Source organism: Amblyomma mixtum, chromosome 3 (assembly GCF_055824585.1).
Source record: "Amblyomma mixtum isolate Tamu chromosome 3, ASM5582458v1, whole genome shotgun sequence".
Classification (NCBI taxonomy): Eukaryota; Metazoa; Arthropoda; class Arachnida; order Ixodida; family Ixodidae; genus Amblyomma; species Amblyomma mixtum.
This window is the reverse complement of record NC_143014.1, coordinates 361,126,791-361,139,459: the sequence shown is the minus strand read 5'-3', so window position 1 is coordinate 361,139,459 and position 12,669 is coordinate 361,126,791.

Here is a 12,669-nt window from a genome sequence, read left to right as displayed (position 1 = left end):
CTTTGGGCAGAAGGTCAGTATTCTCTTCATGAAGTTGGAAATTTACTTTTGTGGATAATTCACTTTCATGTGCCTTTTCTTCAGTCTTTAGAACAGGATTTAGCTTATTTAGGGATTAATTTTTTCTCTGCTGTAGTAATCCTCAGCTTAGGCACGAGTTGGGAGGAAAGAAAAAACTATTTTCTAGGACTATTAAACAACCTACAGCAGGACAGTTAAGTTCATAACATTCCGGGAGGCAAGACCTTCTTTGTTTATCCTGAAAAAACGTGGTTTTATTGAGAGATCACACGAACTTCCACATTTAAAAAATAGCAGTCTTCTGTATTAAGCTCCTATTGCCCGGTCAGTGACAAAGAAGAGGTCTTTCAACTTCTTCTCGCACTTAATATCTGCTTTCCAGGATTGCGCACACGGTTCGTTACCTGAGACACGAGCAGGGCACGTCGCAACTGATGCTAGGGACATAAAAATACTAAACAACAAGGAACACAACACGTAAGCGACGCGGTTATTTGAGACGCAACACTGAGAAAAACACCGACAACGCGATGCTGCATTTTCGCTGCGCCACCACTCCAAAAAATTCTTGTTTTCAATCACGATGACCGGGTCGTCAAGCCTGGCGAGGACACAGTCGCACGTAGACACATTCAAGCACGCGACACATGCTTGTCCACGTGCACACGGCTGGGCACAACTCATATACGCGGGCATGCGATGAGCAGACGACGGAAAGCCTAGAGCCCCGGGATTATCAGGATCTGGAAATGTGTTGTGCTCGCTCGTAACTAGATCCCTGGAATGAGACGGAGAGCAGAGAAAGACTGTATCTCGATCCCTCCTCCTCCCTCGACGACACCCCCCCTACTTCCCTCTCTCGTTCTTTTTGAGCCTCAGGGATCTTGAGCTCGTCTGTCCCTCTCAGCCATTCTGCAAAGACGTTCGTGCTTTTTCCCTTATGGCACGTTTCCTATACAAGACTCGCACGATGGAACCTTTCCGTCTGATTCGTCTGCCCCTTCTGCAGACGCTTTTTCTTGGCGGACGCGAGGACGTACATGGGTCTTTGCAATCGCCGCCATCTTTCCCTCTCGCTCATGGCGAGACGCTGTATCGGAGAAAGGATGACTTCCCGACTGCTCAGCAACAAGATTTCATTCGCCCTTAGAGCATACCCGATGCCGAGACGACGGAAATAGCACGCAGCAGTGAAGGAAGGTGGAGAGAGCGACTTTACGCTCAATACCAAGAGAAGTTCAAGTGATCTTCCGAACCTCTCTCTCAGTCCGTTGGTTCGGTCTTCTTCGAGGGCATTTCACGCAAGCTGACCTTATTTCTCATGCTCTAGTCCTCTTAAACATTGTGATGTCCCAAACTTCATTTGTTTTTTCACATACTATTCATCTTTTACCAACATATTTTTAGGCCATCTTTTAATAATTACTTTGCCTAAGAAGGCAAGTTTCATCGATTGCGCATGTCCTTTGTCTGATAAAACCTTTCAATTGTTTAGTTATCAAACCTCTGCCCAGGTCACACTGAGACCGATATTTGAGAAGGGCTTGAGACTGACTCATACAAAGCAGAAACTACTCGCACCATCACTAAGTTTTTCTTATTTTGGTTTGGAAACTCAACTAACGCTCCAGTTCAGCGTTCCAACCGGCATACCTTTTGTCTGAACTGCGTTTGTAGTCATTAACCACTTTATTCTGCTCTCAAAAATGTTTGTGACACGCAAGTTTCTTCGTTTTCGTAGCCCTAAGGAACATTTCCTTTATAGATGCGCTCCCCATATTTCTTCACTTATAGAATATTATATTTTTCCTCTTAGCATATTTTCGTCTCATTTTCTGTGCGATTGATGAGAAAGCGCGAAATATTATTTATCTGGTGTGCGAAGAATGTATTTATACAGCGAATGACTTTTTCTTCCGTTTGTCTTTCGTAGTTTTTGTATGCCTGACAGAGAACATGCGCAAAAAGAGTGCTTCTGTGTGTGCTCGCGTGTGTGCCTTTCTTTATAGGTTGTTCGTTCATCGCACGTCGAAAAACAAGAAAAATAAAAACAATATTATTACCTTCCACCTTTGGACTTGTTCATTTGTAACCCTTGACCACGGCTGCCGAGCTGGTGGCCTATTACATTTTAAGGCGAAAGCCTTTAATGTCTCATCGTTGTCGACAGAAGGTTGTCAGCAGAAGGCTGTCAGCAGAGGTGTCACGCTTTTCTAGTCAGACCAGAAAAAAACAACAACCTTTTTTTTGCACTATGGTATTCGAACCAGCATCCTTCCGTTCCTCAGTAGTAACACATATGTAGTTCTTCTTGTCTAGGACCCTGGAGAGTGCTTGCAGGAAGGCGTCGAATCAGGCGCATGCCTCCCAAACGCCCTCCAGTGTCTCCAGCATTTAAGATTCACAAACAATTTGGTACTTAACATCTTAACCACACAACCGCAAGCAGCAACAACACTGCGCTTAAGGCTTTCGCCTCACCGAAATTTAGGTCAACAAAGTGCCCCCCTGAATTTTCCAATTTTATTGTATGGAATGGAAGTGCTCACCGATTCCGCCCTGAGCTCATCGAAAAAGAACATGCAACTCAGTTGTGAAATAGCGGCTCATTTTCTAACCGGTTCTGCTGTATTGAGCATACTGCCATGTACTGCGTACTTTTTCTTTGTAAAGATGTAAGGATTTGTGATGGCCCTTACAAGATATAGTGAAGGTTGGCATTAACATGACACCAGTCAAGAACGATATAGAAGATGGTTTATGAGAGTTTAACATCTAAAAGAGACTCAGGCTCTGAGGGACATGTATATGAAGATACATGTATCTTCAGTACTATCTTCCGATACATTCGGTACACCAACACCTTAGATGCAGCACGTATACAACAGCTACATAAGCCTTGCATGTTACACAGGCATGACGATGAAACATGCACGCCGCTTTGGGCTAAACAGAGATCGTGTGTAGTAAGAGGGACATAAATGAGTGTGAAATTCTTGAAGCCTTGCAGCTAACGAGATTTGGCCCTGACAAATCTGCAAGTTAGACTTCCATCCTCTTGTACAGAGAGGTGCTGGATTTTGTTGGCTTGAGAAGGTAATTGTGCGTCTGATGGAATTTTGTGTTCGGTGCGCACGCGTTTTGTCGTTGTAGGAGAAATAAGACGCTGACGCAATAAACAAGTTGTTAGTCTGCGTTCATACCGCGTGCGTCTTTCACCCATAGTGCTGGGGATATAACTTCTCCGCTCTACTTCCTTATTCCCAAGTAACTTGCATCTTTTAACGCAGGGCAAAGGAAACCGGTAAATACTGCATAACAAACGAAGAGCATCGTTTCAAGTTTATTCAGATGTGGTTAAGTGCTTAGAGACCGGTTCGCATGAGGAGCGTCAGCATTAAAAAACAATTTGCTAGGCTGTTTATGGAAGTGGTCGTTTCAACGTCACCACGGCTTCATTCCAGTGCTGAAGTTTTGACGAGACTAGCTGTGACCACTGTAGAGTTTAAAAGAATCCCTGCGGCAGGATTAAGCATTTAAAATATAGTACGCCTTATAAATGCACAAAAATTTCAGAAACTACAAAGAAATTTCTTAGCATAGTGAACAGTAATATCAGCTTTATTAACATTGCCGATTTCAGTGGTGTACCCCAGTAATGGCTATAATGTATCCAGTTTCTGCATCGGAAATCAATTTTGGTTCGGTATCTTTCATTCGTGCTGGAAAATACACTTTTTGAGAGAATCGGGCATCAGTATCGAAGATACTTTTTTCAAGTATCGTGCAGCCGCTGCGGTGGCTCAGTGGTTATCGTAGTGGTTACGGACCCGAAAGAAGCGGGTTCGATTCCGGCCGCGGCGGTCGAATTTCAATGGAGGCGAAATTCTAGAGGCCCGTGTACTGTGCGATGCCAGTGCAGAAGAGGTGGCATGGCGAACTTTGTTTCCATGTCGTGTTCTCTATGACTGACTACCCCAGTCACAGGCTTGTAACTGCCGCGCCGACGGGAAAGCACTGATTGTAATGTCACATAATCGCTCTGCGGCTGGAAGAACGTCGTGTCCAAGTGACAATTTAAGAATGTTAAATGCTCCTTTAAGCAGGGATTTGAACTGCTGCGAAGGTTACACTTCTTCATATGATGGTACATTGCCCGAATTGTATACTGCTTTTTAAATGCGAAAAAAAGTTTTAACTCAGCAGTGAGCAGATCATACCGAATTCTCAACTTTTTTCTCCTGCCCTCGTAACATGGTCTTAGTTCCTGGAATCAGCTTATCCAACCAAACAAAGAGAAATGGAAGAAACTGGCCACCGCTATAAGTTTTGGTGAAGTTCTTTGCCGCCACGATTTCTGAAGGTCGCTCTCAATACCTTACTTTGTCCCGAAAATAGGTGTTACTGTGTCGCCTTCTGACTGAGTCCATTCCAAAAGAAGCACCACCCCCTGATTCCTGCAGAAGGAAGGAAACTACCCATTTCTTTGAGCGGATGCAGTGATTTGATATTGTGAAGTGGTGGTGCCTGCAGTCCGGCGAACAAGAAAACAGCGAGAATAGCTTCTAAACGGAACTCTTTATTGGAACTAATTGCGCCCGCAAAGAACTGAATGACTCGGTAGCGGCGTTTCTAGAAACAGGAGAGCTCGGCGGTCGCCGAACCGATCGAATGCCCGCCGCTCTCGGCCGTGCTCAACTTATAGCTGATAGCGAACTATCGAGATAAAGCGTGAAAAGGTACAAGGACCTTCTCTAACAACGTAGAAGCGGCTCCGCATATATGCGATTAACCGAGATAAATCTGGTCGCGCCTTGCATCACAAACAAAGCGATAAAGCGGCGTGCCGGCAGCTTTGGAGAATGAACAAACAAATATATTACAAAAATTCGCGACATCACTCCCCTCTCAAAGGAGCATCGACCCGATGCTTTAAAACATAAGGTGCATTAATTAGTAAGGCTTTTTGACGAGCTAGTTGGTACATATTCATATTTGAAAGGCTGTGCGCTAAAAAGACGTTCACAGGAAAAAGGATAGAGAAGACAGGAAAGAAGCGCGCTTCTTTCCTGTCTTCTCTGTCTTTTTTCCTGTGAACGTCTTTTTAGCGCACAGCGTCAGGGACGACTTCATAGGCCAGTTGTTCACCTAGCCAACAAAGAACCTTGTACGGGCCGAAATACCGGCGCAAAAGTTTTTCATTCAATCCGCGGCAGCGAATCTGTCTCCAAACCCAGACTCGGTCTCCTGGTTTGTATTCCGCGTTGCGTCTTCGTAGGTTGTAGCGTCTGGTGTCGGTGCACTGCTGGTCTTTGATCCGTAATCAGGCAAGTCTTCGGGCTTCTTCAGCGCGTTGAAGGTAGGCGGCGACGTCGAAGTTGTCTTCTTTGGTAACGTTGGGCAGCATGGCGTCTCGCGTGGTCGTGGCCATGGACGAGCCTAAAAGGCGTCATATGGGTAGTCTTCTGCACTGCGCTGTTGTAGGCGAAGACGATGTAAGGCAGAACGACGCCCCACGTCTTGTATTCGGCATCGACATACGCGGCGAGCATATCGGGGATGGTTTTGTTCAGGCGCACGGTCAGTACGTTGGTCTGCGGATAGCGTGCAGTTGTACTTCGGTGACTGGTTTGGCTGTAACGCAGGACGGCTTGCGTCAGTTCCGCCATGAATGCTGTTCCTCTGTCAGTGATGAGCACATCGGGGGCGCCGTGTCGCAGAATAATGTGCTCCACGAAAAATTTGGCGACTTCTGCGGCTGTTCTGTTCGGTTGGCCTTTGGCCTCGTCGTAGCGGGTCAGGCAGTCGGTCGCTATGAATATCCACTTATTTCCAGACGTTGACTTCGGGAAAGGGCCAAGCAAGTCGATGCCGATCTGCTTAAAGGGCCTTGAGGGGGGTTCAATGGGGTTCAGAAATCCTGCTGGTTGGGTGGGAGAGGTCTTTCGTCGCTGACAATCTCGGCAGGTTTTCACATAACATGCGACATCCAAAGACAATCGGGGCCAGTAATAATTGTCTTGAATGCGGTGGAGTGTATGTCTAGCTTTCGGCTCGTCGTGTGAAGCCTGAAGAACTTCTTCGTGCAGTCTTGCAGGCAGAACAAAGAGGTAACTTGTTTTGTCCGCTGCGAAGTTCTTCTTCACGAGGGCATCAATCTGTAAAAAGAACGCGGACAATCCTCTCTTGAACGAGGCGGGGAGTGAACAGACGTTGCCTTCCGAGTATGCGATGAGGCGTTTTAGGTCGGGGTCCGAGTGTTATTGCTAAGCAGAATAGCTGGAGCTGATGGGTCCCAGGAAGGCGTCCTCATCGTCATCCGACGGCGGTGCATCTACAGGGGCTCTTGACAGGCAGTCGGCGTCAGAGGGCTTGCGTCTGGACTTGTAAACGACGGTGACGTCAAACTCTTGGAGGCGCAGGCTCCACCTAGCGAGGCGATAGGCAGACTACTTCAAACTGGAAAGCCAGCACCGTGCCTGGTGATCGTTGACTACCTTGAATGGTCGTCCGTACAGGTAGGGGCGGAATTGCGACGTAGCCCAGACGATGGCAAGGCATACCTCCTCAGTTGTCGAATAGTTAGCCTCGGCCTTAGACAAGGAATGCGGTTACTTTCTCCAGTCAGTCGGCGTTCTGAACGAGCATGGCGCCTACACCAACGCTGCTTGCGTCGGTATGAATTTCAGACTCTGCGTTATCATCAAAGTGTGCGAGGATCGGTGGGGACTGTAAACGCTGCTGAAGTTTCTGAAGGCTTCAACTTGCGGCGCTTCCCATTTAAATAGAACGTCTGCCTTTGTGAGGTGGGTCAGAGGCTCGGCGACGCGCGAAAGTTCTTGACGAATCGTCGTTAATATGCGCGCAGTCCTAGGAATCTGCGCACATCTTTCTTATCGGTCGGCGGTGGAAATAGTGCGATAGCAGATGTTTTCTGCGGGTTTGGGCGTACTCCCTCCTTGCTAACAGTGTGGCCCAGAAACAGGAGCTCTTCATAGGCAAAGTGATAAACAGCCCATGGAAAAAACTGCATGGCGACAAAACAGCACAGGGAAAAACCAGCGCGCCGGACAAACCGGCGCACAAACCGGCGCAGCGGCAGAACAGCACAGCGACAAAACAGCACATCGGAGTACGGGGCAACGCTGCTGGAGTGAAGAACTATCACAGCCATAACCGCAGACGGTAAACAACACATGCGGCGGCGACCTTTGGAGTTAGCGAACGCTCCTTTCACAGAAAATGAGGAATTGGGTAGGGTAATATTCGCGATCTCAGATATCCACTTTTTTTCTGGGTGGTAATGGAATGTATAACGCTGAGGAAGTTGATCTGTAAGCATCGATTCTGCGGGTTGACCATCAGGGGGCTGAATTCTGGCAAATAGGCCCGACGTATGGCTCTGGGTGTACCACAGGTTCTTATCCTTCAAAACTCTCGCGGTCGGCAACTGAATCTTCAGCAGTTTTGTTTGGAACGAGCTACAGGGTCTTCATACACTGGAAATATCCGGTATATCAGTATATACGATGCTTACTTCTAAATAGGGCAGGACTGCCCGAGCAGACATTTTAAGGCGAGAGCCTTTAATGTCTCATCGTTGTAAGCAGCAGTTGTCGACAGAAATGTCACGGTTTTCAATTGGTCGAAACGGTCGTCACGTCACAGTGCGCGAATTTCAAACGGGGCCAATTGTACTTTGGGTAGTAACCATGCAACCAATTGAAGGCATCGTATAGTGATGCTCCAAGTGGGACTGAGCTTAGTTAATTACTTAATTACCCAATTAGCCTAATTAACTTTTCTAGTCAGGCCATATAAATAAATAAAAACGAGTAAGAAATTCGTCGAGCTCGGGAATCGAACCCCGGTCTTCGGCGTGCGAGACGAGCATGCTATCCACTCCGCCGTGCCAGCACGATGGTTTGGCATGAACAAAGGCGCGTCTAGTGAATACGGTGTCTTCGCTCACTCTGATCCTCCTCCCTTCCCTTCCGACGATGTTTAGGTGTCCACCGAGGTATGAACGACAGATACATTTCCTTTCCTCAAAAACCAATTTACCGACGAGCGAGGCGTAGAACCGAATGGGCGATGCCGTTCTGTGGACTCCCGGGCAGCGTTGCAAGATGCTGTCGCGTTCCACTCAGAGGCGAAGCTTAACATCTTAACCACACATCAGTGACCACACTTTAGGCCAAAAAAGTGCCCCCCTGAATTTTGACGGGTGTCCACCGAGATATGTGAGACAGTTACTGCGTAATTTGCTTTCCTCAAATACAATTTTCATTTTCTTCGTTACGGGCCCTCTTTGTCTTCTTTCTCTCCCACTTCCTCCCTTCCGCTATGGTGCGGTTCAGGTGTCCCCCGAAATGACTGAGAATGACTGCGCCATTTCCTTTCCTCAAAAAGCGTTGCATTCAAAGGCCAAGGCATCGCGCCCGAGCGGGTGGTGGCGTTCCGTGGACTCCCTGGCAGCGCTACAACACGCTGTCGCGTACCACTCCTAAAGGCGAAGCTTAAGCGTCATTAATAGCAGTAAAATTAGTATTCAGGAAGTAATCAGTAATTAACCACTAATCAGTTATTTGTAATCACTTGGTAATTAGTACTCAATTATATGTGACATCACCAGTGCCACAGAACCAGCGAAAGTGGTGCGGAAAACGCTTTCGCCTCTACGCACTTTAGAAAGTCAAAGTGCCCCCTGATTTTTTCGGGTTGTTTTTTGTTTAACCAGCACGCTGCACAGTGATTTTCTCAGGGTTACTGGCAGTTGCTTTGCTTTGCGAAATGGGCTACACAGCTTACCTGAAAATTGATGCGCCAGAGTGGAGACGAGGAAGAGGTGATTAGTGTCCTGTCTCTGGGCGGAGCCACTGATTTCAGTTTCTTTGTGTTTTTTGCTCTACACGAGTAAATCTGTGTCGTCCATCCATCGTGCGACGATCTGGGGGAACTGGCCCACCACGAGAAGCGCGTCGGGCGGCCTCCGGACCGCTCTGCTCCGTACCCGCCCACGCTCGTCCCTTCAACGGCCGCATCCCATTCTGCCCTCATGGTGTGACGTTCCCGCTTGTCGGGGGTCAGTCACAATGCAACAAAATATTTGTTGCTATCTACGGGTTCTCCTGAAGCGAGGAGAACTGAGCCAACACACAACGCCTCCGAGTCAACCTTATTTATTCACACTCTGCCTGAAGGTAAAACTGGGAGTTCCGCTCACCGCTGTCTTGTATGAAGAGTCGGTCCAGTCCGGCCAACAGGTGCCTCGCCCTCGGCTGCTCAAGCGGGGTGGCGCTCAGCCTGGTGACGGTCCCACGGTTCGGCAAATTCGCTCGGCGACCGCTAACTGGGGCTTCCATCTTGACTCTGTCGGATCTTCCCAAGCGTCTCGGCTAGCGGTACTATGACGGGTTCAGGCGTCAGGCTTCTTCGGCGTCTCGGCTGGCGGTACTATGACGGGTTGAGGCGTCAGGCTTCTTGGGCGTCTCGGCTGGTGGTCAGTTTGCTGCGGATCCCCTCAGGTCCGGCCTCGCCGACTACAGACCAGCGCGATCTGCTTCCGTTCACCTCGCCCGACTCTGCTGGTTCTGTCCTTTGTCTCTTCTGTCTCCAACGCGTCTCTCTGAGGACTCTCTTTCTTTCCTTCTGTGTCCTCCTCGCCCAACGGTTTTTCGCCGTCGCTGCTCATGCAGCCGACCCAGGGCGCCCGCCGATTTTTCCACGAAGCCGCGGCCGTTACGACGCGAAGGCCGGCGGCCCCGTTGGGGATGTGTCGAAGGGGATCAGGTTTCCCTCGGGGGGCAACGGTTCCTCTAAACCAGCGTCGCGCCTCCTCTGCTGGGAGCCCTCCTGGTGCTAGCCACCGGCCTCCCCCGCCCCCTCAAGCCGTTAGTAAGGCTGTCGCGTTGCAAGACACTGCTGGCCTGTGGGTCCGCGAACTCCGGGAAACTGTTTGTGCCTCGAGCGTTCCGGCCTACCCTCGGCGTCGCAGGGTGCCGGCCTCGTCGCGGACGCGGGGCTCATGTTCAGCCGAAGACGCACCCCTCCCGAACTTGACATGTTTATGAGGGTCACGGCTGTCCTCTCTCCTCTAGCATCGGAACTCGGGGCGGTCTGGACTCGACCCCCAAAGACGCTTTCCTCCAAGAACCACGGCGGCTTTGTCACGTGACCACGGCATTCGAAAACTCGGCCGTCAACGGACAAAGGGAGTCTTCCTACAGCAGCGGAAGAGAGCAGCCGCTCGGGGAGCCAGTCTGTATTTTCCAAGGGCCTGGGGCCCTCTTTTCTTTTGGGTTAAATTCCCTTAATAAAGACCCAACTCCTAGCCTTCACCGAGTCCACAGCCCGTACCTCGCAACAAGGCCGTCTGCAGGCGCGCATGCGCGCACACACAAACACACAAACGTGCCTGTCTCCGCGCCAAAGGGGGCGAAGTTGGGGGCGCACCGCAAAACGGGCCGCAGGGATGTGTGTGGTTGCACTGGGCTCCCCGCGCGGCCTCTCCTCTTTAGCCCTGTGGCTACTTTGCACGTCTTTCTGTTGCGCCCGCCGCATTCCGCACAACCGCCTTCGCTGACGGGGCAGGGCGATAATTTTGAAGCCAGTCACAGTGGTTCTGGTGCTGGTCGGTGGAGTGAGTTCTTTTGGGCCATGCCTAGGCTTCCCGTACACAGTCCTTCACAATGGCACCTCTGGCAAATAACACAGCGTCTACAGCAGCAGTGGCAGCAGCAGCAGAGGCCACTGCAGCCCGGTGTTAGGTTCTCCTGTCTCCGGCGGTCGGAACCCGCTGCGTATGGTGAGTGGTCGGGCATTCCGTGAGCGGGGCCGCACCATTGGGCAATCTCGATGCTCGCCCTGCCCTGGCCAGGCAGGCCAGCAACGGAGTCGAGATAATCGAAGGATCAGAGCAAACACCTCGCTGTCCCCGTTCCCATCCACAATTCCTAACCCATTCCTGACAACCATTCAACAAGTTTATTCTTTTGGTTTTATTCTTTTGGTATCCGTGCGCTGCTAACATTGTATAAGTTTATTCATTTGGTTTTATTCTTTTGGTTTCCGTGTGCTGCTAATACTGAATAACTTTATTCTTTTGGTTATGTAACATTGTATGTTCACTCCTGCTTGGGCCAAGCAGTGGCCTGCAGTACTATGAAATAAATAAATAAATAAATAAATAAATAAATAAATAAACCCATCCCATTTTACCCATCCTTCCCACTACTTCCCAGAGGAGATCAGGGGAGTCTCCCCGGGCCCTCTACCCCGGCTGTGGGTCGCTACAGTAGCCTTTCGCTTTTCTTTTTACTTTTCACCTACGGGTGCTAAAATTACCATTTGCCCTCGGGCCTATTCTTTTATTTTAGAATTGGGTTAAGCCTGCTGTAAGTATGTGGTGCAGGCAGGGGTTTATTATTTTTATTTCCCTTTAGGTCACCCCAACCCATTCATTGTAGCCGCGGCGCTGGGGGGGGGGGGGGGGGGATGAACCCGACTGTGCGGCCTGCTCGTGCCCTCCCCCCCCCCCCCCGCTACCGGATACTGGCAGGCGTAGTTTCGGCTACTAGGCTTTGTTCTGATGCAACGCCAGCGGTGGGGATGGGATGGGCGGGACTAATCCTCTGAGGAAGCGAACCCCATGAGAGTGGCAGCGACTCCCAGGCAACTGTGAAAGCCAGTCGCGCGCGTGAGGTCCGATGCCTGAGTGGAGGCAGGCCTGGGTTTATACTCAGGTTAGACCCACGAAATCCGCCATGGAAGACATGTCCAAAACGAAAAGGTTTTCATATACATGCTACTTCCCTCCGCACGCAGGGCGTGCAAGTCTGGCTACCGACGCGCCGGTTTCTGGTTCCGGAGAAACCAGGTCCGCGCGGGGATTCCCAGTGGCCAGGCTCTAAAAGGACACCTCGGGGTAGCGGCCTCACGGCCGGTCGCAGCTGTAATGGTCATTGCGGGATGCCGATGTAGAGAGCGCGGACTACGACCTTGAAACGTCCAGTGAAAACCATCGATGTTGTGGAGTACGAGTGGAGTAGGCCCGGGCCATCTCACCCTAAGCCACGTTCTTGGTTTGTGGCCCGGTCGCTCGGCCTTGAACATTCCCTCCTCAGTAGGAGAATAGCAAGCTAGGGGAGGAAATAAGTACATGGTTGCTTGGTTGGAAGTATAGGTGGGTCCCCCCGGAGGTGTTAGGTCATGATGCCGAGGGCCGGTGGGCCGATAGGTTGACGACCTAACCCTCTACTGTCCGGATTACATCATACACACTTCCAGTGTCCGAAAAACCGCGCAAAGCACTCGATGGCTATTAGTTGGCTGGTCGGAAACAAACCCCGTTGTGGAGAGGCCCCAGGTAGCTGACCCCGTGTTAGGTTTTCCTTTCTCCGGCGGTCGGAGCCCGTTGCGTTTGGTGGGTAGTCGGGCACCCCGTGAGCGGGGCCGCACCATTGGGCAATCTCGATGCTCTCCCTGTCTTGGCCAGGCAGGCCAGATATGGAGTCGATATAAATGAAGGACCAGATCAAACAACTCGGTGTCCCCATTTCCGTCCTAATTCCCATAACCCATTTCCTGACGACCATTCACCCCATCCATTTTTCACATCCTTTCCGCTACTTCCCAGGGGAAATCAGG